Here is a 25,594-nt window from a genome sequence, read left to right on the forward strand (position 1 = left end):
AAACCATCTCTGTCCAAAATGTGAACATTGGCATCCTCGAAAGAGTGACCTTTATCCTTTAGATGCAGATGGACTGCTGAGTCTTGTCCTGTGGAGGTGGCTCTTCTGTGTTGTGCCATGCGCTTGTGAAGTGGCTGTTTGGTCTCTCCAATGTAGAGGTCTGGGCATTCCTCGCTGCACTGTACAGCAAACACCACATTGTTAAGTTTGTATTTTGGCGTTTTGTCTTTTGGGTGAACCAGTTTGTGTCTGAGCGTGTTGCTGGGTCTGAAATACACTGGGATGTCATGCTTGGAGAAAACTCTCCTGAGTTTCTCTGATACACCGGCTACATAGGGGATGACAATGTTGTTGCGTCTGTCCTTCTTATCCTCCCTCGCTGGTGTCTGGTCTTCTTTTCTGTGCCTCTTTGCTGACTTTAAGAACGCCCATTTAGGATAGCCGCACGTTTTGAGTGCTTCCTTTACATGTGTGTGTTCCTTCTTTTTCCTTCAGGCTTAGAGGGAACATGTTCTGCCCGGTGGTGTAGGGTCCTAATTACTCCAAGTTTGTGTTCCAGAGGGTGATGGGAGTCAAAGAGGAGGTACTGGTCCGTGTGTGTGGGCTTCCGGTAAACTTCGATGTTGAGGTTGCTGTTCTCTTCAATGTGCACAGCGCAGTCCAGGAAAGGCAAACAGTCGTCCTTTGTGTCTTCCCTGGTGAACTTGATGTTTTTATCCACAGCGTTAATGTGCGCAGTGAAGGATTCCACTTCTTGTGTCTTGATTTTGACCCAGGTGTCGTCCACATATCTGTACCAAGCTTCTCGGATGAGAGGTGAAACGTCTTCAAGCAACTTAAAGAAGTCCAGACGCTTTTCTTTGCAAGCTCCTTTGACCATGGCTCCAATAGTTTGCTGACGACACAGTGGTGTTGGGCGCCATCTTCAACAACGATGAGGCGGCCTACATGGATGAAGTGAAGAATCTGGCATCGTGGTGCCATGATAACCACCTCCAGCTGAACGTCGGCAAGACCAAGGAGCTGGTGGTGGACTTCAGGAGTAAGCACGGAGAGCTTCTATCCTCCGTGTGTTGAATCAGGAGCTACGTATCAGGTCACATTTCACTGCGTGTTGTACTTGTATAACTACGCACGTGACAAATAAAGAATCTTCAATCTTGAATCCTTTTCATCAAAATGAAGAATGGTATCATGACAGGCAAAATTGAGGAATTTATTGGCCAGACACGAGCCTTTTTAGAGCCATTTTTGGAAACTATATCAATAGTGGCAGGTGCAGTATTTCAAAATAAAAGCTTTAAAACAAAATCACTGTGTAGATTGCAACTACAAACAGTACAGGTCATTTAAAGTCTACATTTATTAGAACGACATATGTTAAAACTGACTAAATGTATATTCATAATATGCACATTTTGGACCCTACTATAGCTTGTTTCCTGGGGGAATTTTAATCCAAAGGATGCAGATTTACTTTTGTTACTGAAAAAGATGCAAACACTGACGCACTGGGACACAGCAGGAACGCAGGTCTAATCTCCATCTCTATCACACATGTTCGATACCTATCCATTTCAAGACTATGAACAAGCTTATTCCACAAAAGTGCAGCACACTGCCTCTATGCTGCTGTTATTTCCCACAGTGCCGACTGGCTGCTATAAAGAGATACTTTGGAGCAGGTTTAGCTTTCTCCCACACACTATCCCTCACTTCTTTCACCCTTCAGTCCACTACCCAGACCAGTCATAACTATGCACAGACATCAGGGACCAGTAGTAAACTCTGGCCTCTGTGCACAGATGGAGACGTTCTCAGTCTAAACGCTATAAAGAAAAGGAGAGTGGAGAGGACGAGTAAAGGGATGAGACGGGGGTCAAATCCAACAGAGAAATCAAAACATTTGTAGTTTATTATGGGAATTTTACTCCTTTCCTTCTCTGTGTACCCTCTTTCCAGCCTCCCTCCACCCCTCCATCACCCCTCTCCAGACTGGGCTTTCACTTTGGGGGGCCCTCAGCTTCCCTCTCGGCTGATCAGGGAGCTTTCAAGGTACCCTGATGGATGCTAATGCTGGACTCTTTCAGATCGTTTTACAGCCGGAGCCTTTGATCTGCCAGCAGGCCTCTCTCCATGGGCTGCCTGTCCTGAGAAAATGTAAATCCCCGCCTTACAGACACCTGTGAAAAAAATACAGCAGAAAGGGGTGGGGGAGGGGGGGGGGCAGAAAAAGAAGTTACTCTAAAGAAAAGGGGGAAGAAAAGATACAGTATTGTGACATTTGGAAAAAGGGGGCATAGTTTAGATTGCAGCAGAGTAACAAAGAATGAGATGGAAATTGTGAGGAAATAAGAGTGAGCAGCAAAAAGGGGACAGAACTGCAGAGAAAAGAGTAGAGAAACCGAAACATGGCGAGCAACAAAGAAGGGAAAGAGGAATGGGGAACACAAAACAGAGGGACAGAGGGGACATGGATGGATGTAACTGAAAGAAAGGCTACAACAGCAAAAAAGAAGGAAAGTTAATCTAAAGGTCCCAGCGTGCACGACAGGGAGAGAGAAAGCCAGATAAAAACAGCGGACTCAAAGTCCGTAAATGCGGAGACAGATGGACAACATGACTTTGGGAGAAATAAAGAGAAAGACAGAAAGCGAGCTGAGCCCAGACAGACATATGAGGCACGCTGTGCAGTTCAAGGGGCGGATGTGTCTATACAGTTGAAAATTTAGGAAGGAAGAACTGAAAAAGAAAGTATGTTGAAGGGGACTCCGGTCAACAGACACCGGTGACAGCAGTGAAAGAGGCCTCCCTCATCAGCAGCAGCAGCGGCAGGGCTCTGAATAGCAGGGCTGCTGCTAGACAGCTGGGTGCAGCTGATCTTTGGAAAGACTGTGGAAGAGCGCTTGTCTTCCTCCAGCCAGCTGCTGTGTGCAGAGGCCCTCAGTGACAGCACAAGGCTCAGAATTGATTACCAGGGCTGGCAGTTCAATGGGGTGGATGGATGGAGTGCAGAGGGGTCGACTTCTCCGAGGTGGCGTGCACTGTACAGCAGCAGCAGAGCGCAGCTGCTACTTACTGTAACCTTTTCCAAGAAACAAACAAACCAAAAGAAAAATGATTATTATTGTTCTGACGCTGTCTTCTCTAAGCTTCGTCTTCCCTGCGAGACAGGCGTTTCTAGCAAGTGTGTCACAGACGAGTCTTGGTAAACAATAAGGTACAGAGGCGCCGTAAACCACACGGACACGAGCTCGTCTAGTATAGCTTTCTGTGTGAGGCTCTAGCCCTGCGTCTTGTACTGAACACTGACTTCTGTGAGACTTTCATTGTCTTATTACATTCAGGGGTCGAGATGGGAATGGGAGGTTAAATATACCCCCGCCGGCGTGGCTATAGTTCTGTAGTTCGTACGGTGACCCGCACACCTCGCTGACTCGAGTCAGTCTTCCTGCTGAGCTATCAAAACAGGAACGATGTCATTCCTCTTGCAGTTCTTGGGCATAAAACCAAACCCGAGGTCCACAGTAGCAGCGGCATCCTTCTGTCTGCGTGTCTGATCAGGGCACATCCGGCCATCCTGACTTCCCTGCGACGCCACCAGGCCTGTGTGTCATAATAAAGGAAGGAAGGAAGGCCCTGCGGTCCACGAGAGGGAGGGCTTTTTGAGAAAAGGAGGGAGGAAGTCTGAAAGGGTGTCTTAGCTGGAGTCGATCCACTCCATTGGAGCCCCTCACTATAGAAGGGTTGTTTGGACAGGGACAAGGCCGAGCACAAGTGTGTGTGTGTGCACCAAGATCATCACAGAGAGGGAAAGTGTTTTGTTGTATTTATTGATGGCTCAATTCAAAACATTCAGCACATAATTCTAGCTGAGCCACAGGCCTGCTGGGGACAGAAGATGGGTGTATATGTGTGTGTGTGACTCAGTCTTTCTGACACTGAGTGAGACCACAACGGAAATGAACTGAGTCATCATTTTGACATCATTTAAGAGCACACAAAACCTCGAGTGCTGTTCATTTTTGTGCGAGAGAAGCTGCGTGAAAACAGCAGTTCTTCTACGTGTCGCTGGTGCAGCCAAGAGCATCACCTTAGCTGGAGATTTTGCTTAGTAACTCATTTCTGCAGCCACATTTACGAGACGACACAAGCCATTTCTGCAAAAGGAAAATCTAAGTGTCAAAGCGGTGGCAGAAAATTTGCAGTTGCCAGTGAAGTGCTAAAAACTGCCAGCAACAGATCTCGTCTGCTTTTGGCTTTGTTGCTGGCGAGCAGGGGAGAAGTAAGTCCATACTGGAGAACGCTTTGGAAAAGTCTTTTCCTGGTGTGAGCAGCGGGTGTCTGGGATCAATACTGCCATGCACAGAAACACACAACCGAGCACACTGCTTACCAACTGCTACAGGTGTTGTGTCCACTAGGATGGCGTAATCGGTTAGATTCCTGGAAGGAAGGGCGAGTTAAGAGCTAAATGTGGAGCAGTAATCAAGGAATGCCTGGCAGCTGCACTTGAAAAATATATACACTTGGGTTTCACCTAACAGACAAGTGCAGTAATAAAGTCTGTTACTTTATAAAATAAATAATTGAGCGGTCACTTGTTGCACGCTTGTTTCAAGCTACAGGAGAAATATTTGGCGTGTCGAGTTCATGTGCAGCACATCTGACAGCACTCCTGCTCCATGTTTAAAAAAGCTCCTTCAGCACAGTCTGCCAGTTACAGTTAAACTTCAACCATAAATCAACACATCACTTCCTGTATTGAGTCATTATTGTTTTGTTGATTTATAATTTCAATCCTTTCTTCGGTGCATTCAGCTGATAAGACTCACAGTCGGGGCTTGAAAAGGCACACCCTCGCCTGCTCTTGTCCAGCTACTAAAAATAAGCGGTGAAGCAATGTGAAAACACTGCTCTATTTACATTCTGTTAACTTACAGCCTCTACACTGACTGTAGTGCTGAATCGGGGCTTAATGACTGAGGGGAAATTTCACTGCTTTTTCCTGGACAAAGGACACGGCGAATAACTGCAGATCCTGCAGAGAGAAAGAGGGTGAAGTGAGCTAAGAAGAACATGGCTGGAACGTGCTCTTGAAAGCATGTTTGATGTAAAAGAGGAAGAAACGGGAAAAGAGTAGGGCTGAATAGAAGAGTCCCCACAGGGCCGAGTGTGTAGATACCGTCACATCTCATTCCTTCCTAATAGCCAGAGGGAGGCGGGGACAGAGATAAGAGAGACTGCAGGCAGACTGTGGATACAAATCTCTCTAGCAGATTTATGAATGATTGGGATCAGGCGGGCACGTGGTGTGTGATGTGTACGCCCTGCTCAGACCATGCGAGCCATCACGCATCTCCTCTGATGACACTGCAGAGATAGGCGGCGAGAACACAGCAAAAGTCAAGATCACCGGTTCCATGTTCACAGAGTCCCATAAAACATCTAAAGGAAGGGGCGTGGCCAGCGCAGAAGTACTTTCATTTTACCTACCGATCAGCAGGGGGCGACTCCCCGTGGTTGCACAAATAATCCGAACTGTTTGGAAGTTCATAAGAAAAACTTCTCAAAAGAAAAACTTCTCAAAAAAAATCTGACAAGTTTGTGATTTCAGTTGCTGGTTTCAAGCTTCATTTAAAACTGTCTGAGCACTGTGTGGTTACCCTGTGAGTGTCGGGTCGTTGAACAGTCGACTAACAGTCAGTGTGTGCTATCACCCTGGCTGTGTCCATTATTTAAATACAGTCTATGCTGCTTTAGCAAAATATTGTCAGTCTGATTTATTATGAAAAATATCGATGATAATCTGATTACGTCAAACGAAAAAAAATACACTCCCTTTGAAGTGTTTCTAATATTACTGCCAACTTCATAGTCTTTATGCGGGAAAAACACAATAACCTGCACCGGAGCATAAAATCTGGGGATCTTTAGCAGTGAAAAGCCAAAGAATGTCTTTTAGCCATCATGGAGCTTATCTGCCTGAAGAATAAAGACAGCGGCAGCATTGTGCGAGTTCCACACTGTAAGAATATCTCCAACAATCTTGTTTTAAGCTGGAAACAATTTAGAAAGTCTTGGATGAGTAAAATAATCACATTACACAGTCTTGATTGAGGCATTTAGGGACTGATGGAGAGCAAAATGGTTTGATTCGGGTAACTGCTCACAAAACGTACTTCATGTATTTCATATTAGTGTAATGTGACAGCGGTCGTGTCATCTACAGCAAAGGTCGCCCAAAGCCAAGCACCTGATAATGAAAGAGGACTATTTTGCTACTGCTCACCCACCCCTCACCTCCCAAACCTCTAGTGAGGAAAAAGAAGTAAAAGGAGCTTGTTTGCATCTTATCTGCAGGAAATAGCATTAGCCAAAATTGTACTCTTGGGTTGGGGCTTGAAAGAGATAGCATGGCTGTGGCCATCATTAGCCTTGTCCCCCGACGTGTGGCCTGCCTCTGATCCAGAGCCAGGGCTGGGCGGGAAGGCAGAAGGTGGGCAGGAGAGGGTCGGCAGTCCTGGGTGGGCTCCGCCGCTTTGGCTTCGCTAATGGGCTGGCAAACATCAGCCCGGTATGTCGGTATGCAGGCCACCAATGTCTGTGCTGACGTCAGGGGGTTTACAAAAAACTGGCAGAGAAACAAGTAGCAGGTACCCAGCCCACCTACCCACCGACGCCCACGCCTCACCATCCCACCTCTGACTGAAGGGAACCAGCATTCAAAGCAGCGAGGCGCTTCTGCTCAGTCTGGACGACTCGCTGGGATTTCTGTGTCCATCTTTGCATGTTTTCTTCTTCTCACAGGGGGCAAAACGGTCTTTCTCAGCTCTCACATCCCACAATGCCCTGCACTGCTACCAATGAGAACTAAAACTTTTCCCAGCATTTTCCACAACGGCAGCTATTTTTCCCATGCTCTCCTTTCACAGAACCCATTTGGGGCATTGAGGCTATCAGACTGAGAGCTGAAAAAAAAGTTATCCATTCAATGGGCACAAAACACTTCACAGTATAACCACACTGTTTATAATTACATTCATTGTTCCATTAGTGTAAAAAACTGCTGTTAAACAACTGTCTCCCAGTTGACTGTACAAAGTGAAGCATTACATGATTCACGTCCTTTCAGAAACAAAGAGATGATTGCAAAGCAACATTTATAGCCTCTTTTGTGCCAGCGAGTCAGGGTTACAGGCTTGGCTGTCCTTGAGCCGAACCTACAGCCTGCTCAATAGCAGAGGCATCTCAACCTTTGCTCCCAGTCCTTTACAACATAACTATCCAGCAGCAACACAACCCAAGGCAGCAAGCACCATCGTGACCAGGACAGAGCTGAAGCAGCAGCTATCAGACACACTGCCTACTGATGGGACACTAGTGTCCTCTGTTGTACTGCAAAGACACTGTGATGTACAGTACAAAAACAGGAAGTGGAGGAAATGTATATTTTATAAGGGCTCTCTGATACTATAACAAGAGGTTCTCACAACAATAAGACGAAAGGCTGTGACACCACGACGCAGACCACTGGCCGGCTTGTCAGAGGGCTGCTATTAATACCAGTGAGACTTTGTCCCCACGTCCCCTGGGGGAGAAAGATGGAGGAAGTCATCGATTCTTCCCACCATAATCTCTGGGAAGGAGAGACCTTGCCTTTTCCCTTTTGGGTGACAAGGGTTATTATTCTAAAATTTTGAAAGGGCCCACACAAGAGCTATTTCTGTGGCATTGGAGAGGCAGTTTGATCCACAGCAGCACCGACAGTCACCATTAAAGCCTCCACTTCCCAAAAATGTGGCCTGATCTCCGGGGATCATTTTATCTATTGAAAGCGCTGTTGATCTCTCCAAACACAAATTGTGTGTTGATATTATACCAACAGGAAATTGGCAACAAATCATTTGTTTAAACGCCTGAACCTAACTTTGTGTTTACTGGACAAGGTCCTCTAGTGGCAAAGGCAGGATGCCAACATTCACTAAGTTAGCAATGCTCTCTTAAAAGATTTCTTTCTCAAACCTTATGAAGATCTGGACACATATAAAAGCAAAAGTTCTCTTCTTCATTTTGCATCAGATAAAACAAAAGATTCTGCGATATTTCTCAGCGATTACGTTGAGCAAATCTGTGGTATTAATCCTGTTAACTCCTTTGTAGATGTAAGAATAGGTACGATTTTCTTTACTTCCTATCTCTTTGTTCTACTCCTTTCCACAACACTACGCATTAAAGTGAATTTAATCTACTTATCAGACTCTTGTTCACCTGCTATAATATAAATGCGTCTCAAATGTCCAGTAAAACCTTCTTAATAAGCAGACGGGGGAAACTTGATCTCAAAACTAAGTGAAAGTGTGAGATATGAAATTATCATTGTAAGAGCAGCTTTATCAGAGTCAAATCATGGCTACACTTCAGGTTTCAAAGGGCGAGTGACGTCGATGACACACTAAAATGCTTGTTGTAAAGTGTGACAGCTGCCTCACCACCACACAAAGCATCTATAATGTATTTCAAGATGTTTGTCTTTCTTTCTTTGTGGAGATTAGAAATAAGCGATGCACGAGCAAATCCACATCAGGACTGTTGAAATATGTTTTGCACTCAGTTAGTATTGTATGTGTGGATGTTTTTAAACCAGAAAACTGTGCTGCAGTTGTTTTTGTAGTTTGCTCTCGTGTTAGCGTCTATGTTTAACACTATGTAAATTTCATCTGATCGGCGAAGATATGCTCTCGTTTCCTCTTTGCTAATTGTTAGGTCACATTTGTTGAGCTCAGTTTGATGATTATGTTTCTCCCAATACAGAACATCTTTATTGTTTGACTTTTGAAAATCATATAAAGCTCACATTCTCAAAACAGGCCTGTGAATGAGTGTTTCCAGGTCAGTACTTCCAAGACAAAAAGTCACCAGCACATCTAAATCTGAACAAACACACCGAGTCCTGTTCACAGATACAGAATTTCACATAAACAAACAAATAATAAATAAATTAAATAATATCAGCACAATACTATCAGTGCTGGGATAACTTACATTTTTGAGTGAATAAAAAGTAACAACATGCTCCGTAACTCCAAAACCTACACAATGTATCGAATGTGCGACTGTGACGCTGATGCAGCTCGTTTTAGCGCCGCACAGCAAAGATGAAGAATATCTTTATGTGAGCGCTGGAATGTGATAACAGGAGGCTTTCCTCACAAATACAAAAGTCTAAGGCGCTTGGAAAGAAAAGCGTCTGTACTTCTTTAAGTTGCTTGAAGTCCAGACGCTTTTCTTTCCAAGCGCCTTAGACTACGATGACCTGGATGACTGAGAACCTTCACAGACACAAATACAAAAGCAATGAGGAAAAAAATCTAAAGTGTTTCAAAATAAATATACAGTTTTTAAATTTTTTTTAAGCATTTCTTATTTTTCATTTGCAATGAGCTTTTTTCCCATTAAATTCAAAATGAGTATAAAATAGATTTATAGATTTATGTATAAACACACCATAAATATTTTTACTTCAATCAATGAAATCTAAATACCTTTTACATATTATATTATTACCTTTTAATGAGAAAGCATCCAAAGAAATATCAGTAGTGTTAAAAGCAGCTGTACATAAGGACACATGTGGGATGGTTATGAATATTCTTTTTTATTTGTGACGTTATGAATGGCAATAAGTACAGTCCATGTGAATCTGTCATGATCCTGGGTCTTTTGACCCAGCGTTTTAAGTTTGAGTTTATTTTGTTCATTAGGTTATCTAAGTTCATTTGGTTATTAGACTCCTTGTGTTTTCTTCCCCTGTATTTAGTTTCCCTCACCCATCGTGTTTCATGCTGCGTGTCTTATGTTATCAAGTTTGTATTATCATGTCTGTCTCATGTTTCCTGTTTTATTTTGAAGGAGTCGTGTGTTCTTTGTTCATTGTATTTAGTTTCACTTCCCTTGTCCTGTCATTAGGCTCATGTCAGTCAGCTGTTCCTCCATGTGTTCCCACTTCCCCTAATCACCTCCTGTGTATTTAAGTCCTCTGTTTTCAGTGTGTGATGTCAGGTTGTCTGTTGTCCACGCCATGTTTCCAAGTTCCTTGTCTAGGTTTTTCTTATTGTTTGTTTAGATTTCCCAGTTTAGGTTTGTGTTAATTTTGCTTCAGGTTGCCTTGCCCTTTGTTTGTACCTTTTTTTTACCAGCCATATTAAACGGCTCGCTTTTTGTTAACATTCAAGTTTTGTTCCTTGGAGTCTGCATTTTGGGTCCTTTTTTCAATTCATACAGTCTGCCCTCGCCAGACTGTGACAGAATCTCTGTCTGTGGTGGGACTAAGGAAATAAACTTGTGCAGAGCAGTGCGCTGACTCCGCCCCTTTTCTTTCCATATAGTTTCAGGTTTGCTCAGCTGTGAGGAGAGCAGGCAGCTGCACAGCGCTAATCCTAACAGAACACAAGTGTTCTGTTTCTGTTGCTGAGCGGCAAACCATGTGTCAAAAGTGTCGAGTCACCTGTTTATATGTTTTGAACAGTAATGTTCTGTCATCTTGGTTTCTAATTAGTTTGTCTTTAGTCGGTGCAGATGACAGAAGCCACAGCTGAGGTTAGCGAGGGCATCTCCACCTGCTGCTTCCTCAGAGAGATGGTACTCGCAGATACCGATTAGCGCATACTCCTTCAATTTAAAAAGAATAAATAAATAAATGTATAAAATAATATTTGTATTATGTATGTTATTATTTATTTATTCAATTGTTTTTTTTAATCACCAGAAAGTGAAAAAAGGGCTTAAAAAATGGTGAGATGACACGTTACCATGGCAATATAATTTTACAGTACACCTATGAGTACCTCACTGTTGATACAAGAGCATCTCATGTCTATCTTTTTGCTGAAAATACTTTTTTAAATTAGAAAATTAAAAAGCAAATCAGTCATTGTGTGAAAAATGACAGAGGTAGAGAAAGCACCTAAAGCTAACATTTACAGGAATCCAAGCTTATGTGGTTTCGATGGCAGAGAAAGACACAGTAGTATCATATCATTGTGATACTGAAAATGACAGTAACAGGGTCAATAATAGATTCTCTGCTGACCTTTACCTGACTGAAAGCTGCTTCTCTTTCAGGGAATTACACACTCGCAGAGCGTCTTACGATAGACGCAGCTCAGTTAATACCATCGAAATACACCCGACCAACACATTAGTCAATTAGCTAATCAAAAGCGAAGGCAAAGTGTACGACTGCAGTGAGCGTAATCCCTGCTGCAAAGGCACAAATTAAGTTTCACGTCTATAGTGAGAGAGCGTTATGAATAAAAAGTTCCACTCCTCCCTCATATATCACTTTTTCAGAAACATCTCTGACAGAAGAAAACTACAAGCAAGAGCAGCAGAGAAGCTCCAGCAGGAGACCAGCAAGACTGGTTTCAATCAAAACAAAGCTACAAGCCCAGCATTGCTATGATCTATTGTTAACAGAGACGGTGGCATCTGGGGATAGAAGGGCCGTCCGCCGAGACCATCTACGCAGTGAGAAAAAGACCTTTTCTTTTAAAAGCATCTCCAAAACATCAAGGCGCAAACGTGCCGTCGGGCACACGATGACTGTTCATACACAGCCAATGAGTCATTTAAAACTGAATCAGTCAGGCTTAGTTTTGCCCGAGATCGAGCGAGCTGAAACGTAAAAAAGGGCACAGATGAGTAGTTGCTCACAGAAATCAGCAGCTCATTGAAATAAGGTAGTTTCCTCTTACCTGCAGTCATCTCCCGAGGCTTCCCCCTGATATGCACCTCACTGGTAGGATCCCAGTCCTAGAGGATACGATAAGTATGCTCAATGACATGTCAGAGATCTCACATTTGTACAGTGTGCAGGGATTATGCAGATTCTGAACGGTTTGACCAGATTGGAAATTCCTGTTACTAACAGTCATAAAATACACTGACGCACACTTTCCAGCGTCGCGTTTAACAGAGTTATCGTTACAGTTTAACTGACTGTGATTTCTTATGACAAAATCACAGCGCAGCATAAAACCGATGTAAAGCGAGCACTCAGGGTGGGTTAATAGTCACTCTGCTACTCTTTTTTCCAGGCCTTATCACTCATCGCAATGCCTTGGATGAGAAAAGCAGATTATTCCGCAAAGGAGCCAATTGACTTTATGCTAAGTCTCCTTCCTATCAGGTGTAATCTCCTGCTTTGCCCACAGAGATCATTTCAAATTTCCCACGTGTGGGACTAATAAAGGTTATCTTATCTTATCTTATTTTATCTTGTTATTCGACAAGGTTAATAAATAATATTATGTGCGTGATGCAGCGAAGCCCGAGGGCCTTTCACCACGGCGGGTCAGAGAGCTAGCTTCACTTCCGAAAGGTAATGCCCCACTCCTCCCTCCCTCCCGAGGTCCCGGAGGGCTTCATTTAATAGCCAGACGAGGTTGAATTCACCTGGAGGGGAAACCGCAAGGAGTGGGAGAGGATGATAGAAGCCAGTGAAACGCGAAGTTGTCACAACACATATTTTCTTTTTTCAAACAGAATGAACGCACTGGGAAAACAAAGCAGGTGAAAAGGAGCCAGGTTTCAATTAGATCCCTCAATCTTCCCTTATCCAGTCCTGTCTCTGAAACCCGAGCTCCCAGCCGGGCACATCAGTTACTCACTTCCTGTTAAACAAATGTAAGACAACGACAGCAGGAAACTATTCAGCTGAACCCGACTCGACTGCCTCTTTTCTGTAACTCTGATGGCATCTGATATTATTTATTAACCTTGTCGAATAACAAATCGTGCAGCTCTGAGCAGAAGCTTTGAAAGTCTGTCATCATGTCACCGCGCTTTCTCCTCTGTGTTCTTCCCTATAGGTCCATGCCAGTGTGCGCTGAAAACGCTCTGCATCATGTCCTGAAATGACAGCAGCTGCTGGGACAGGCCACACTGAGAGCAACCGAATGCTTCAGTGTGGAAAGGGGAATCTCCCACTCTGAACAATGCTCATTCACTCGTTAGTTCTATTCAAACAGCCCTCGCAGGGCCTCTTTTCTGAAGGAGGAGATAAAAACAGCTGCATTTTATCAGGGTATTAGAAAGTTACTCTTTTGTCCGCGTACCTATTTGTGCATGTGCGTGTCTTACACAATGCTAACAGTTCATCCAGGTGGTTGACAACAAAGATGCAAGTGGTGCAGGTAAAATCCCAGACCTATTCTGATTCTCTAATCTCTCTATTCTGACACACACTTTGATTTGTGAGTCAGACCAAAGCCTGAGTAAACAGCACATTGCGTAGCCACCCAAGTAAAGACCGAGAGCAACTTTCAGCCCACGTTTGTTCAGGGAGGTTCACCTATCTTTTCAACCTCAGGTTAATTGGAGGAGCAAACTCAGTTGATTGGCAGACTTCAGTGTCTTCCCCAATCCCCTTTGTGAAACGGTTCATTCGGGACTCCGTTAGGAATTCAGCCTCTCTATTTGCCGTTCACTAGCATGACTAAACAGATGTTTCTGCACAGAGGTGAGGACGCAGAGAAGCATAAATAAGTGAAAACACACAATTACAGTGCTGACAGAGATGATCCAGCTCATCAAAGATTGAATAAACATTAAGAGAACATAAGAGATTACAGAGGAGAAAGGAAAGATAAGAGAAGGAGAGAAAGGAGGCAGTTTGTAAGAGGTGCATTCAGGTAACAGGACAAAACCACAGATTCCTCTCCTGTTTTTCATGTTGAGACAGAAAGGGAAGCTTTGACTCGGTTGGCTGTTTTATGAATTTGATGAAGCATTATATTGTGCTTTATGTAGAAGAAACCTGCTTTATCTACTTTGTTCATCTTTTGACAAGACTGCTTGCAAAAGCACACGGATGGGAGGCACAGTGGTTAGCGCCATCGGCCAAAGTAAGTCTTGGGTTTCGATCCGCCGAACGGCCGAGGCTTTTGCATGTTCACCCGGTGCTCGTGTCGGTTTTCTCTGGGTACTCTGACTTCCTCAGTCAGAAGACGTGCATATTGTGATAGCTGCTGAATATAAATTGGCAGCGGGTGTGAATGGTTGTCAGTCGTGCTGGTGACAGACTGGTTACCCTGTGACAGCTGGTACAGGCTCCAGCCGAGCCACAGCCCTGAATTAGACAAGTGGTCCAGATGAGCTTAACAACAACAATAATATTAATTGTTAGAATTTACTCTAATGCAAGTGATGGAATAAATCTTTTTAAATCAACCCATCCATCCATTCCCCTCTGCTTATCCTTATCAGGGAGGCTGGAACCTATCCTAGCAACCATGAGTGGAGAGGCGGGGTCCACCCTGGACAGGTCACAGCCTGATGCAGGGCGAGCACAGAGACACAGAGTCTCTGTGAGGCAACAGTGCTAATCACCGCGTCAACGTGCTGCCCTTTTTAAAATACATAAAACAAAAAATTAAACCGTCCAGAAACTGTTTCAAGCCGGACTGTTACCAAACATTATCGTAACCAAAATTAGCAAAAAACTTTATTATTTGGTCCGGAAATTATTCATAATCATGAACATCAAGCTAATAATGTTATGATTGAGAAAATGTTTTTTCCAGGTTATTATAGTTGTTTTTGTGATAGCTATCACACTCTGAGTGTAAGAACTGCAAGCATGAATTTAGTATACGTCCCTATTATTACACAAGTGTGCAGGATCGACAGAACTGTGCAGACATGTAACATCTTCTTATATATGTGTGCGTCTGAAATAAATCCTCTTTGGCCAGGTCAGTTTATGCACACTTGCATCTTACCTATACTATTGTTCACTTAATTAATCCTGATATAGTCCAGCTATGGGTCCAGTTAAGATTACATTAGGTCCATAGAACTAGGTAGAGAAGAACCTATCTATTCTTCAAGAATCAGCTAAATGCACCCGGTGCACACGTGGACCCCAACCGGTCGCAGCAGATGGCCCCGCCCCTCCCTGAGCCTGGTTCTGCTGGAGGTTTCTTCCTGTTAAAAGAGTTTTTCCTTCCCACTGTCACCAAGTGCTTGCTCATAGGGGCTTGTCTGCTTCTTGGGGATGTCTCCCTGTTATTGTTTGGTTTTCACCTTATAATATTAAAGTGTCTTGAGGCAGCTGTTGTTATATGATGTGACATAAATAAAGTGAATTGAATGGAAGTCATATGTAAAACTGTTGCTCACGCAGGAGGAGATGTTGTGCACAGAGCTAACTGGTTGCAGAGACGCCTCACTCTGCCTAAAATAATCAGGTGGAGGCAGAAAAGTTGTTCCTAAGAAAATCCGCCACAGTCAAAGTTTGGCCTGTGGCAGATTGGCGCCCTGTCAGTCAAAGTTAGTTACACAAACTTAATCTAAGCACCAGGTTTTATTTGAGTGCACAAGATAGAAAACAGTGTTTTCAAAACACGGCTTTATGGGTACTGTGATGAAAACACAGTGTGAGACAGGTGAAATGGATGAGACTCAACAGTAACAATCAACCCCCTCTCCCAGTGTGTACTATAAGGCTTCCTCCTGTATCTCTCCACTATGCAAATGTTTTCCTTTGTTATTGGTACTGCCACACACCAACCGCTGCAACATCAGCCACGGGCAGGTAGAGGTGATGGCACAAACTCAAGGGCATCAGCCAGGAGACCCTGTTCTTTATTTTCCCCCCACATGGTGAGCTGTTTTGTTTTTCAGTTGCTTTTGAACTTCCACTTTCACTGACTGCTTCAGTTTAACGATTAATGACTACCGAGGTAAAATATCACGGTTTGGGTTCCAAAATATGCACCTGCTCACTGAAAAATGTTGAGCTGTAAATGGCCTGGTAAATGGCCTGTATTTATATAGCGCCTTACTAGTCCCTAAGGACCCCAAAGCGCTTTACATATCCAGTCATCCACCCATTCACACACACATTCACACACTGGTGATGGCAAGCTACATTGTAGCCACAGCCACCCTGGGGCGCACTGACAGAGGCGAGGCTGCCGGACACTGGCGCCACCGGGCCCTCTGACCACCACCAGTAGGCAACGGGTGAAGTGTCTTGCCCAAGGACACAACGACCGAGACTGTCCAAGCTGGGGCTCGAACCGGCAACCTTCTGATTACAAGGCGAACTCCCAACTCTTGAGCCACGATCGCCCCATAATACATGTAATACATTATTGAGTGATGACAAAGCACGCCTTGTGCATAAATAAGCCGCATCAGTGGTTTTGACAAAACCGATGCCTCGTGGATCAGAGTGGGATCATCTCATCTGAGGTTTGGGTTACTTAGTTTGTTGCTTTCAGCTGTTCATAGAAGTCTTTCTTCTGCGTTTATAGAAACTTTTAAAAAGTGTTTCACACATTTACACATATGACAGTATTTTTAAGAAATTAACACAACATAAAGATTTGTGATGGATTTGCCAAATGCATTTCTTCAGAGTTCTTAATCTGTTTTATTCATAAAACCCAATGTGTTATTGAACAGGAAATGAGAGCGTCACCAGCCTTCAGTTAATCAAAGGAGAGGGAGAGAGGATTAGAAACACTGGAGTCAATTTCCAATTTTCTATCTTAATGAACGCACCCCAGGAGAAAAGACAAACACGTGACTGTGACATGTCCAAATAACCTAAATGACATGAAAGAAGTCATCTCCATTAAAGACCTGCACAGAGAAATGTACACATACTCAAAGATCCTTATAAAAATGCACGTGGGCACACATACATGTATCCCCACACACACATGGATATGACCAACAGTGGTGAACAGCTGCATGCTTGGTCTGGAGTGAGACCAGCCACCTCTTGGCCACAAAGGGCTGCTTGTGCCCTCAGCTTGCTAGAAACATAAAACACAAGAGATAAGACCAGACACTGTTTGCCAGAACCAGCGGACCTCCCCAAACAGGAACTGCAAGTGCAAGTGTTTAATGCACACACACAGACACACACAGAGGACAGCGTACACATGCAAGTACACCGCATGCTCAATCACACTATAAAGATGACTTGCTTATTTGTTAAAGACCACCTCTGCTGACCTACTAGCACACATTGCTAAGATCATCTGATCACCTAACAGTACCAAACAGCATCAAAGCATCAATAAGCCCATTACACGTCCCAAATGTGACAGGTGATTTAAAGTCTTATTTTATTTGCAGCTTCAGGTACCTGCTGAGCCTGTTTGGAATATTTTTGCTGATTGTTAATAACGTTACGCATCCCTGAGGTGGTTTAAGAGATCTTTCATTATCGTTCTCATTTCTTTTATAATGCGATTCTTTTTCTCAGTTCACGATATTTACTAAAAATGAAAGTCAAACTATGAACATATTCCACATTCTTTAGAAAAAAAGAATTCATAATAAATTAGGAAATAAAGCACATCTCTACTCAACACAATAAACACCGTGGTTTAGTTGCTCGGGCGCCGGAATCAAAAATAAAAGAGTGAGCTGGCTTTTTGACTTTGTTAGATATTAGCATACATTAGCATGTGTGTTGTAACTACCAGCCGTGTTTGTGTAATAGTCACACAAGCTCACAGTTCTGTAAAACGGAGTGATAAACAAGCATCGAAATAAACTGTAAGATGATTTTCGCATAAAGTTAATAAAGGTTGTATAATATCAACCATTATATTTTAAAATAGAGCAAAGGAACAAACTCATGCTCTGTAAAAAGTCGTCTGAATATAAAAGATTGCTGTGTCCATTGTGATATCAGCCACTTATTTTTAAGTGTTTTTGCAAGATAACCACACACCAGCTGTCAAACCATTACATAAAAAAATGCTGCTGACTATGGTTACAATTATGTTAAAATGTATCCAGCAGTTGTTTTTCTAAAAGCAGGTTATTACGTCTGCTGTTAAATTAGACATTTTAACCTGACTTTCTTTAAGAAGACACAGGAAAAAAAACTTATATACACACAAAATTGCTAAATGCTCTTATGTTTCAGGCCCTGAGATTGCTGCTTGACTTGGATCTGTTGTGTCTGAAATTGTGGCAACTGTGAAGTCACAGAAACCTACTTTTACGCTCTATAATCTGTTCTATTCTATGCTGCTCGCTTTCTGCTGAGTCATGATTTGTTCAGCCACCACTTGCACACGGACACAGGGCCACACACACCATGACACAGTAGAGTCTGTGTGGCTTGGATCAAGGTCCACTCACATAGGGGGAGGAGGGAAAAACCCCTAAACGTGACTGATGTCTTTGTCCTTATCACAGCCCTTCTTCTTCTTCTCCCCTCTCTCTATCTGTCCATCCATCATTAGGCCCGTCTCCCCCTCTCTGTCACTTCCCCGTCACTGTCCGTCTGTTATCGCCACTACCGTTTACCACTCACGTATTTGTGTGCTGCCTGAATTACTGCTATCTTGTTTCTCTTTCTGTTATGCAAAACGTTTTTCATGTGAAATGTGAGAAAAAAAATGCATCAATTCAACTTGTAGGAGTTCCTTCTAAGTCAGGGGTGGGCAACTCCAGGCCTCGAGGGCCGGTGTCCCTGCAGCTTTTAGATGTGTCCTTGAACCAATACAGCTGATTTAAATGGCTAAATTAGCTCCTGCAGTTCTCCAGAGGCCTGGTAACAAACTAATCATGTGATTCAGGTGTGTTGACCCAAGGTGAGATCTAAAACCTGCAGGACACCGGCCCTTGAGGCCTGGAATTGCCCACCCCTGTTCTAAGTGCATGAATGAGCTTGATGACCTTTTGGCATCTGAAATATTTGTGTCCATTGCATCAACAGTACAGCGTTATAAAGCCAGATGTCTGAAGAAGATGTGATGGGAGAGATGTGGACACCAGGTGGTTTCATCAACTGTCCACAGCGACCGGTGGGCATGCTCCTATGGCTCCTCCATAAGCTCCATCAGCCACAGATCTGTTACTCAGGCAACATTATTTAAATCTAAACTATGCAAAGGAAAAAATTCAAACACACACAAAAAAAACAAATAAACAAACAAAACCATCCCTTTAAACAAAATGTTTCATTATATGGTTGAGAATGACGCCTGGGGGGATTTTACAGAAAGGTGGAAGCTTTAACATCTGTGTACGCAAATAAGAGCGAGAGAGCGCCACGGCGTCTGAAACACCTGGGGCTCGGTCCCTTTTGGGAACAAGCTCAGTGCTCATTCCACAAAATAAGCCTATCATAGAGAACCTCACTGATATAAAGGGCAGAGCGATATGAATGGTCACACATGCTTGCAGATACAGTCATGCATGCACATAAAAATGACTGTATTTGTTCTCATAATGCAATCTGAAGCTAGTGTCCAACAGAGTCGTTTCATCTATCAGCTCACTTTATCGTCATTCATTTGAAGTCCTTTGAGAATAAAAGCTCTAAGACGTTGCATTGTGATAAAAGTTTCTTTTATCACCAAGCCGTGGTTTTTGAATGACTGAGCCAAACAACATTCACAAATATTGAGATATTTTAATCCACTGAATGCACTGACTGAGTGAGACGGACAGTGTCGCAATGTTGAAATGGCCAGAGGTTTGTTCACACGGTACCTTTAGTTTCAATTTTCAATCATTCATGAATGCGAAGGAAACTTTGGACTCTGTTAACTTTAAAAGCGAAAGTTCAGAGAGACCAAAATGGTCACAACCAGCAAATGGCACAGGGAGTGGTGCATTTATTAATTTAGTTTTAGGCGGCAACGCATAAAGCATTCAGAGACTCCTTAGTATGGAACTGCAGCTTGTTTTTATTCCTTTTCACTTTGGCCTTTAGGTGCTACTTGGTCGGGTTAAGGTCGGTCACTTACATTTAGGAAAAAAATGTCCTTTGGTTTAAAATACGCCACTTCACACGCACGCTTACTAAAAATGATGACAGTCTGTTTGAGGCAGACGGACGTCACGTGAGACGTGTCTCATGTCAGTGAGACACTAGCAAACAAACAAAACACTTTTGATGTTCTAGGAATGAAAACAGGCTGGATAATCAAATGTTAAACATTTAAGGAACTTTAAGAGAATTTTTTTTAACAAATCTGCCTTTCTTTCATTCCAGGCTGGCACAGAATTTGGGTCTAACATGAATTAACAGATCTGGGGTGGGGAACTCCTGGGTCAACACACCTGAATCAAATGATTAGTTCATTACCAGGCCTCTGGAGAACTTTAGCCATTTAAATCTGCTGTGTTGGATCAAGGACACATCTAAAACCTGCAGGGCACCAGCCCTCGAGGCCTGGAGTTCCCCACCCCTGCAATAGATGGTGTATTTTCTTTAAATAGCCATAGCCCAAACTATTACTAAAATCAGACCATAAGTAAAAGGCAACAGTGTATCATATCTTTTCTTTGTCTGCGCAAAATATACAGAACTGCAAGTATGAAAACACTCCCTGGCTTTCATTTCTTTAGGTACAGCTTGCTGGTAACGGATTAGAACCTATTTTGCCTTCAGGCCTGCTTTAGGTCTTCATGCCATAGGTTTTGATCCATGTTGGCATGGCAGTATCACACAACTGCTGCACATGCGTGATGCAAAATCTCCTGTTCTACCACATGAACTGCAAACTGAGATCTGATGACTGTGGAGTCTGTTTGAGTACAGTACTCTTAGTGTCAAAAAATGCTATCCTCCTTGAAGCAGGCATTTAAACAATCTGGTCTTTAACTAATGACGTAACTACTCTGCATTTATTAAGGCTGTAGTGTTTTTAACATGTTTTAATGTTTTGTATCTTGTTCTATTTAATCTGAACAAGCCCCTAAAACAGTCAGTGATCACTGTCAGCCTCTCACTTTTTATTGCCACTGTTCATTTTAAAGCTCAGTGTTTAAACCCTTCTGCTGTAGCTACAGCCCAGCCCATGCAGCAGTATATGAATAACTAACCTGGTATTGTGGATGGATTATCTCAGTTGTTCTCCTGACTGAAGTTTGGTCCGTTTACAGCATCCTGCCATGCGATTGAATTTGTCCCTAACCATCAGGAACCCTCACGTTAACTTTTATCGAGTGGAAAAAAAGTTAGTGTTCATCCTAACTATGCTAACATAGCTGTGTCGCTAGCGATCATGTAGCACATCATTATATAGCAGCTAGCCCAACTTCAGTAACCCTACAAACGTCACTGCTGTTTAGTTTTCTGTCTTCATTTATGTTGGAAGTGATAGCAGAGCTGTACGTTTGAATTTTTCAGAAATCTCTCAGTCAGAACATGCTATCATGTTTAGGTGGAAGCTAGCGAGCTAACTTCCTGCTAACTTCTAACTCTGTTAAATTTCATAAATTGTGTTTTCATGGATGCCTGGATGTTAAACTTAATTGTTACACCTGGTAAAGCAGCAACGCTGATCATTTTATTAAAGATGAAAGAATTTAGACAGTTTGTAACTCTCTGTGATGCCGCAGTGCTCGTTTGACTTTGGGACCTGCAGTGGAGTTTGGACCCGGAAACGGCTAATGTCAGACTTAAAGAGCAGATGATCATTTGCCTGCAGTGAAGACAAAGAGACATAGATTGTCTTTTGTACCTAGTGCTAGTATTATGGTTAATAACACTAAACCATAAGGGCTGTTGCCATTATACATTGCACTTTTTGGATGATAAATTTAGTTTTTTGTCATCTGGGCTTATTTGTTATTTGTTGTGTTTGTTTGTTTTTTAGATCTCTGTATGGACATACTGCAAATCAATTTCCCATTGGGGACAATAAAGTTACCATTGAACCACTGAACCACTGAACCATTGGTACTAAGGGGCCCAAAGAGTATCAAGAAAATATCCTCACATTATTACACCAACATGCTGAGCCATTGATAAAAGGCAGGGTGGAATAGCCTTCATGCTATTTGCACCACATTCTAAACCTGCGATCTGAATGCTGCAGGCAATGTTTCTGCAGTATTCTGCTGTCCAGTTTTGGTCAGCCTGTGCAGATTCCAGCCTCAGTTTCCTGTTCATAGCTGGTAGTAGTGGTACCAATATGATCATTTGTTGCTGCAGCCTGCTTCAAGATTTGATATGTTGTGCATTCAGAGACAGCCCGTTCTCATTCCCGAGGCGTAACATACTGACGATTTGTCATGTCCCGCAGCGTTCCTGAGGAATGCGAAAGGCGACCTTCGGTGTTCTTATGCTACGCGGTGGGTTATGGATGAAATCCAGTAGAATGACGCTCCTGCAGTAATACACGTTCCAGCCATGTATTGCAGCCCTAACCATAACCTTATCCCTGACCTTAACCAGCACTTTAATGACATTAGTGCTTTCCAAAGCGATTTAAGTAAAACGAACGTACATGTGTAGATTCATTCCAAACCGCTCTCGTGTTTACTCATTTTTCCAATCTCGTAATATAGGGACGTGTTGGGTGCCCGGAAGCGTAATATATCGACGATTTGCCATCTAGCGTAAAATGTTAAGCTTTGGGAGTGAGAATGTGTTGTCACAGATGGTCTTGTGCATATTTTGATTGTAAAAAGTGCTTGTTTGCTCTCCTGTCGAGCAACCTGGACATCAACAAGGCATTTCTGCCCAGAGAGCTGCCACACACTGGACATTTGGTCTTTTTTGGACCGTTTCTGTAATCCTTAAAGATGGCTGTGCAAGAAAATCCCAGTAGATTAACAGTTTCTCAACTACTCAGACCAACCTGCTGGCATCAACAGCCACGCCGCATGTGTACCTAATGAACAGGGCAGCGAGTTTTTACCATAAAATATATAGAAATATTAGCCTTGTGTTATTTACTTTATTTCCATTTAACATACAAATCTGAATAATTTCAGCATAGGAACACTTTTTTCTGTAAAAATAAAGGAATATTTGCAATGAAGATTTATGTTGTCTGGACACTCCTACAGTAGTCACGCCCACGTTAGAGTGAACGGTAGGAAAGCATGTCAAAACAAGGTCACAGACTAATGAAGAATGACAGAATTACTTATTTTTAAATATAATTAATTATGTGTAGCTTATATTATTGCTCCAACATACTGTTTCCATAGTTTATGATGAAATAACCCACTGAGAAACTCTGGCACGCAGCACAAACATTCTCCAAGTGTTTCAGTGACTACAGCTAATTCCTGCATCACCGCCTGTGCCTTGAAACACTCCACCACTGTTTTCTATTTGGATTGAGACATTTGTCTCTTTTTTCTCTTCATTTAGCCACTTGAAAAAGGTCCTGTGATTGAGCTGAAGACCTCTCTTTCATTCCCAGAGGGATTTGACTAAACTTTAACTGTTGTTGGGCAAAATAACTCCACATGACAAGAGGGGGACTGATTCCCATGTGATTGGTTGATAATTGCCTTGTTTGGAATGATGGAAACATTCTTTGAAATCTGTGTTGCCACCGTTCATGGGCAATTTAACGTACCTGTAAGAGGAAAACTGCTATCACTGATTAACAGAAGCCAATATGTTAGAAGACTAACTTCCTTTGGTGAACCCTGATCCAGAAACACTATACTAACAGCCTGTCTAGAGGTGGGTTACTCTCTCCATTCAAACTGGAAGCTGGTGAGAATGAGAGACACAGTAACTCTGGAACCAAAGTGAAAGTTTGCACAAGTTAACAGTGATAGGGCTGATTTAAAAAGAAAAGATAAAGCACTGCCATTTCATTGCTTTCAGTTCACAGTTTGACTTGGGTTAACTGCCATTGCTGTGACTCATAAATCAAAAGGGTGGGTCCGTTATGATACAGTAAATATGCTCCACAGCTAACTGCTTTTTAAACTCTGTCAAACAGAATTGGGCACAATTAACACAACGTTGATGGCCGCTGATCTGCAGCAAACAGGATGGTTCTTTGAGTATGAGAAGGATGTGAAACAGAAGGTATTGTGAGGTGTGGCAAAGAGCAGCCTGCAGGTTTGGAACAGCTGAGGGCTCTTGCTCTGACTCAGCATGCTGACACGCTGTATTTTTGTTGTATGGTGAGGTGATTCTCCTCAAATCAGTTTTCCTCGACACCGATAAATCATGCTGGTTTCCCGTTCTTAAAAAAAAGGCATTCATTGAAAACTATTTGTTAAACAGAATTGGAGGCGAGAGAAAATAAACAATAAAAAAGTAATAAGATACTATTTTTGGGTGTCACGTGACTCCAAACAGGCTTACACTGCAGCGTACAGCAATAAGAGCCTGTTGATTATTGTGAGCTGTTTGAACGAACTATGACTCGTCTTACTTGCCCTGCATACAAATGTGCAAACTCTATATCCTGCCTGCTTCTACAACTCTCAGAAACAGCAGGCTCTAAGTGAGGCTCTTCCTTTTCTGCCTTTCGGCAACTGCAGCCAGCCGGCAACGAGCGCCCTCTATGAATAGCTGCTGAATGCAAAACTGAAACTACAAGCGCAGGCAGCTGGACAGGGACAAGTGCAGCATGACCCCCAGGAGCACTCGTGGCAGAGACAGCGGTGCAGCCCCCCGGAAACAGCTGCTATGCTATCAGTCACCCTCCACACAGTGACACACAGATACTTTTTATGGCTTCAGAATGCATAAAGCGGCATTAAATGATGTGCACGTAACCCTATCCAAACTACAAATTCATGCCTGCTTTTCATTTAAATTATGGATTGTGTTATCTAACACACTTCCTGCACTCACACATTTGTTTAGCCTCTTTGTGTGTGTGTGTGTGTGTGTGTGTGTGTGTGTGTGTGTGTGTGTGTGTGTGTGTGTGTGTGTGTGTGTGTGTGTGTGTGTGTTGACAGCTGTAAACAAGTTAACCACAACATCAACCAGGCAAGAAAACAACAGCATAAAGCAAAGTCCATGATGTGTTAATACTCATGGTGGATGAGGTTTAGACCAAGTCAAGGTGTTAAAGTGAGAACAACCCAACTCAAAACAGGAAAAGAACCATACACATTTATTTATGCACATTCTGAGATGAAGGAAAACCCTTAAAAATATCTACAGTAATGAAGAACCTGGGCCAAAACAGAAAGCGTACAATTTCCCTCATATGGGAACAGCAAGCAGCGTAACTTGGAAATCACATATTTTCCATATAAAGCATTCTGGTAAACATCCTGTCACTTCAGTTCTAGCTTTGGCTTCTTTCACCTGTTCTTCCAAAATACTGTGCATACTTTCATATCCTGGTTATTGTCTCGTCACACCTTGTGTTTTCACTTTCTGGGCATTTAAGGCCAAAACCTCAATCTTAGAAATTAAAGGGCCTTCTTCTGTTTACATACGCTGAATACTACGAAACAAATGAACAAACCCAAGGTCAAAGGGCACGGCAGCGAGTTTATGTGGAGGCTAATACATTAACAAGGTATGTGGGGAAATTTATAACTGCGTGAAATTGCTCAAAATGAAACCCAATATTCATTCATTCAAAATTGTTTATGCATGATGGACCCTGAGATGTGATAAGGGAATTTATGATAGTTCTTGAGGACTGATAGCAGAGCTCAGTTAGAAAAGGAAACTGAAAAGAGCAATCGACAATTCAAAGGTGTGTTTGGCAGTAACATTTTCAGAGAGACATTTTTACGATCAGCTTGTAACTCCTACTGTAAAACTCCACCTTCACCGATGTTAACGATGACTCATGTTTCGCAGGACAAAAGAAAAAGAAAA

The 25,594-nt window shown here is 42.8% G+C and overlaps 1 protein-coding gene across 1 annotated transcript in view; it reads right to left on the reverse strand.

Moving 5' to 3' along the window:
• Positions 1-25,594, reverse strand: part of ccnd2a (cyclin D2, a) — a 161,859-nt gene that overhangs the window by 47,886 nt on the left and 88,379 nt on the right. The window contains exon 3 of the mRNA XM_076885537.1: positions 11,757-11,814. The gene's annotated coding sequence lies outside the window, so the exon portion shown is untranslated. The remainder of the gene's footprint in view (positions 1-11,756; positions 11,815-25,594) is intronic.

The sequence above is a fragment of the Maylandia zebra genome, linkage group LG7, assembly GCF_041146795.1.
Source record: "Maylandia zebra isolate NMK-2024a linkage group LG7, Mzebra_GT3a, whole genome shotgun sequence".
NCBI lineage: Eukaryota > Metazoa > Chordata > Actinopteri > Cichliformes > Cichlidae > Maylandia > Maylandia zebra.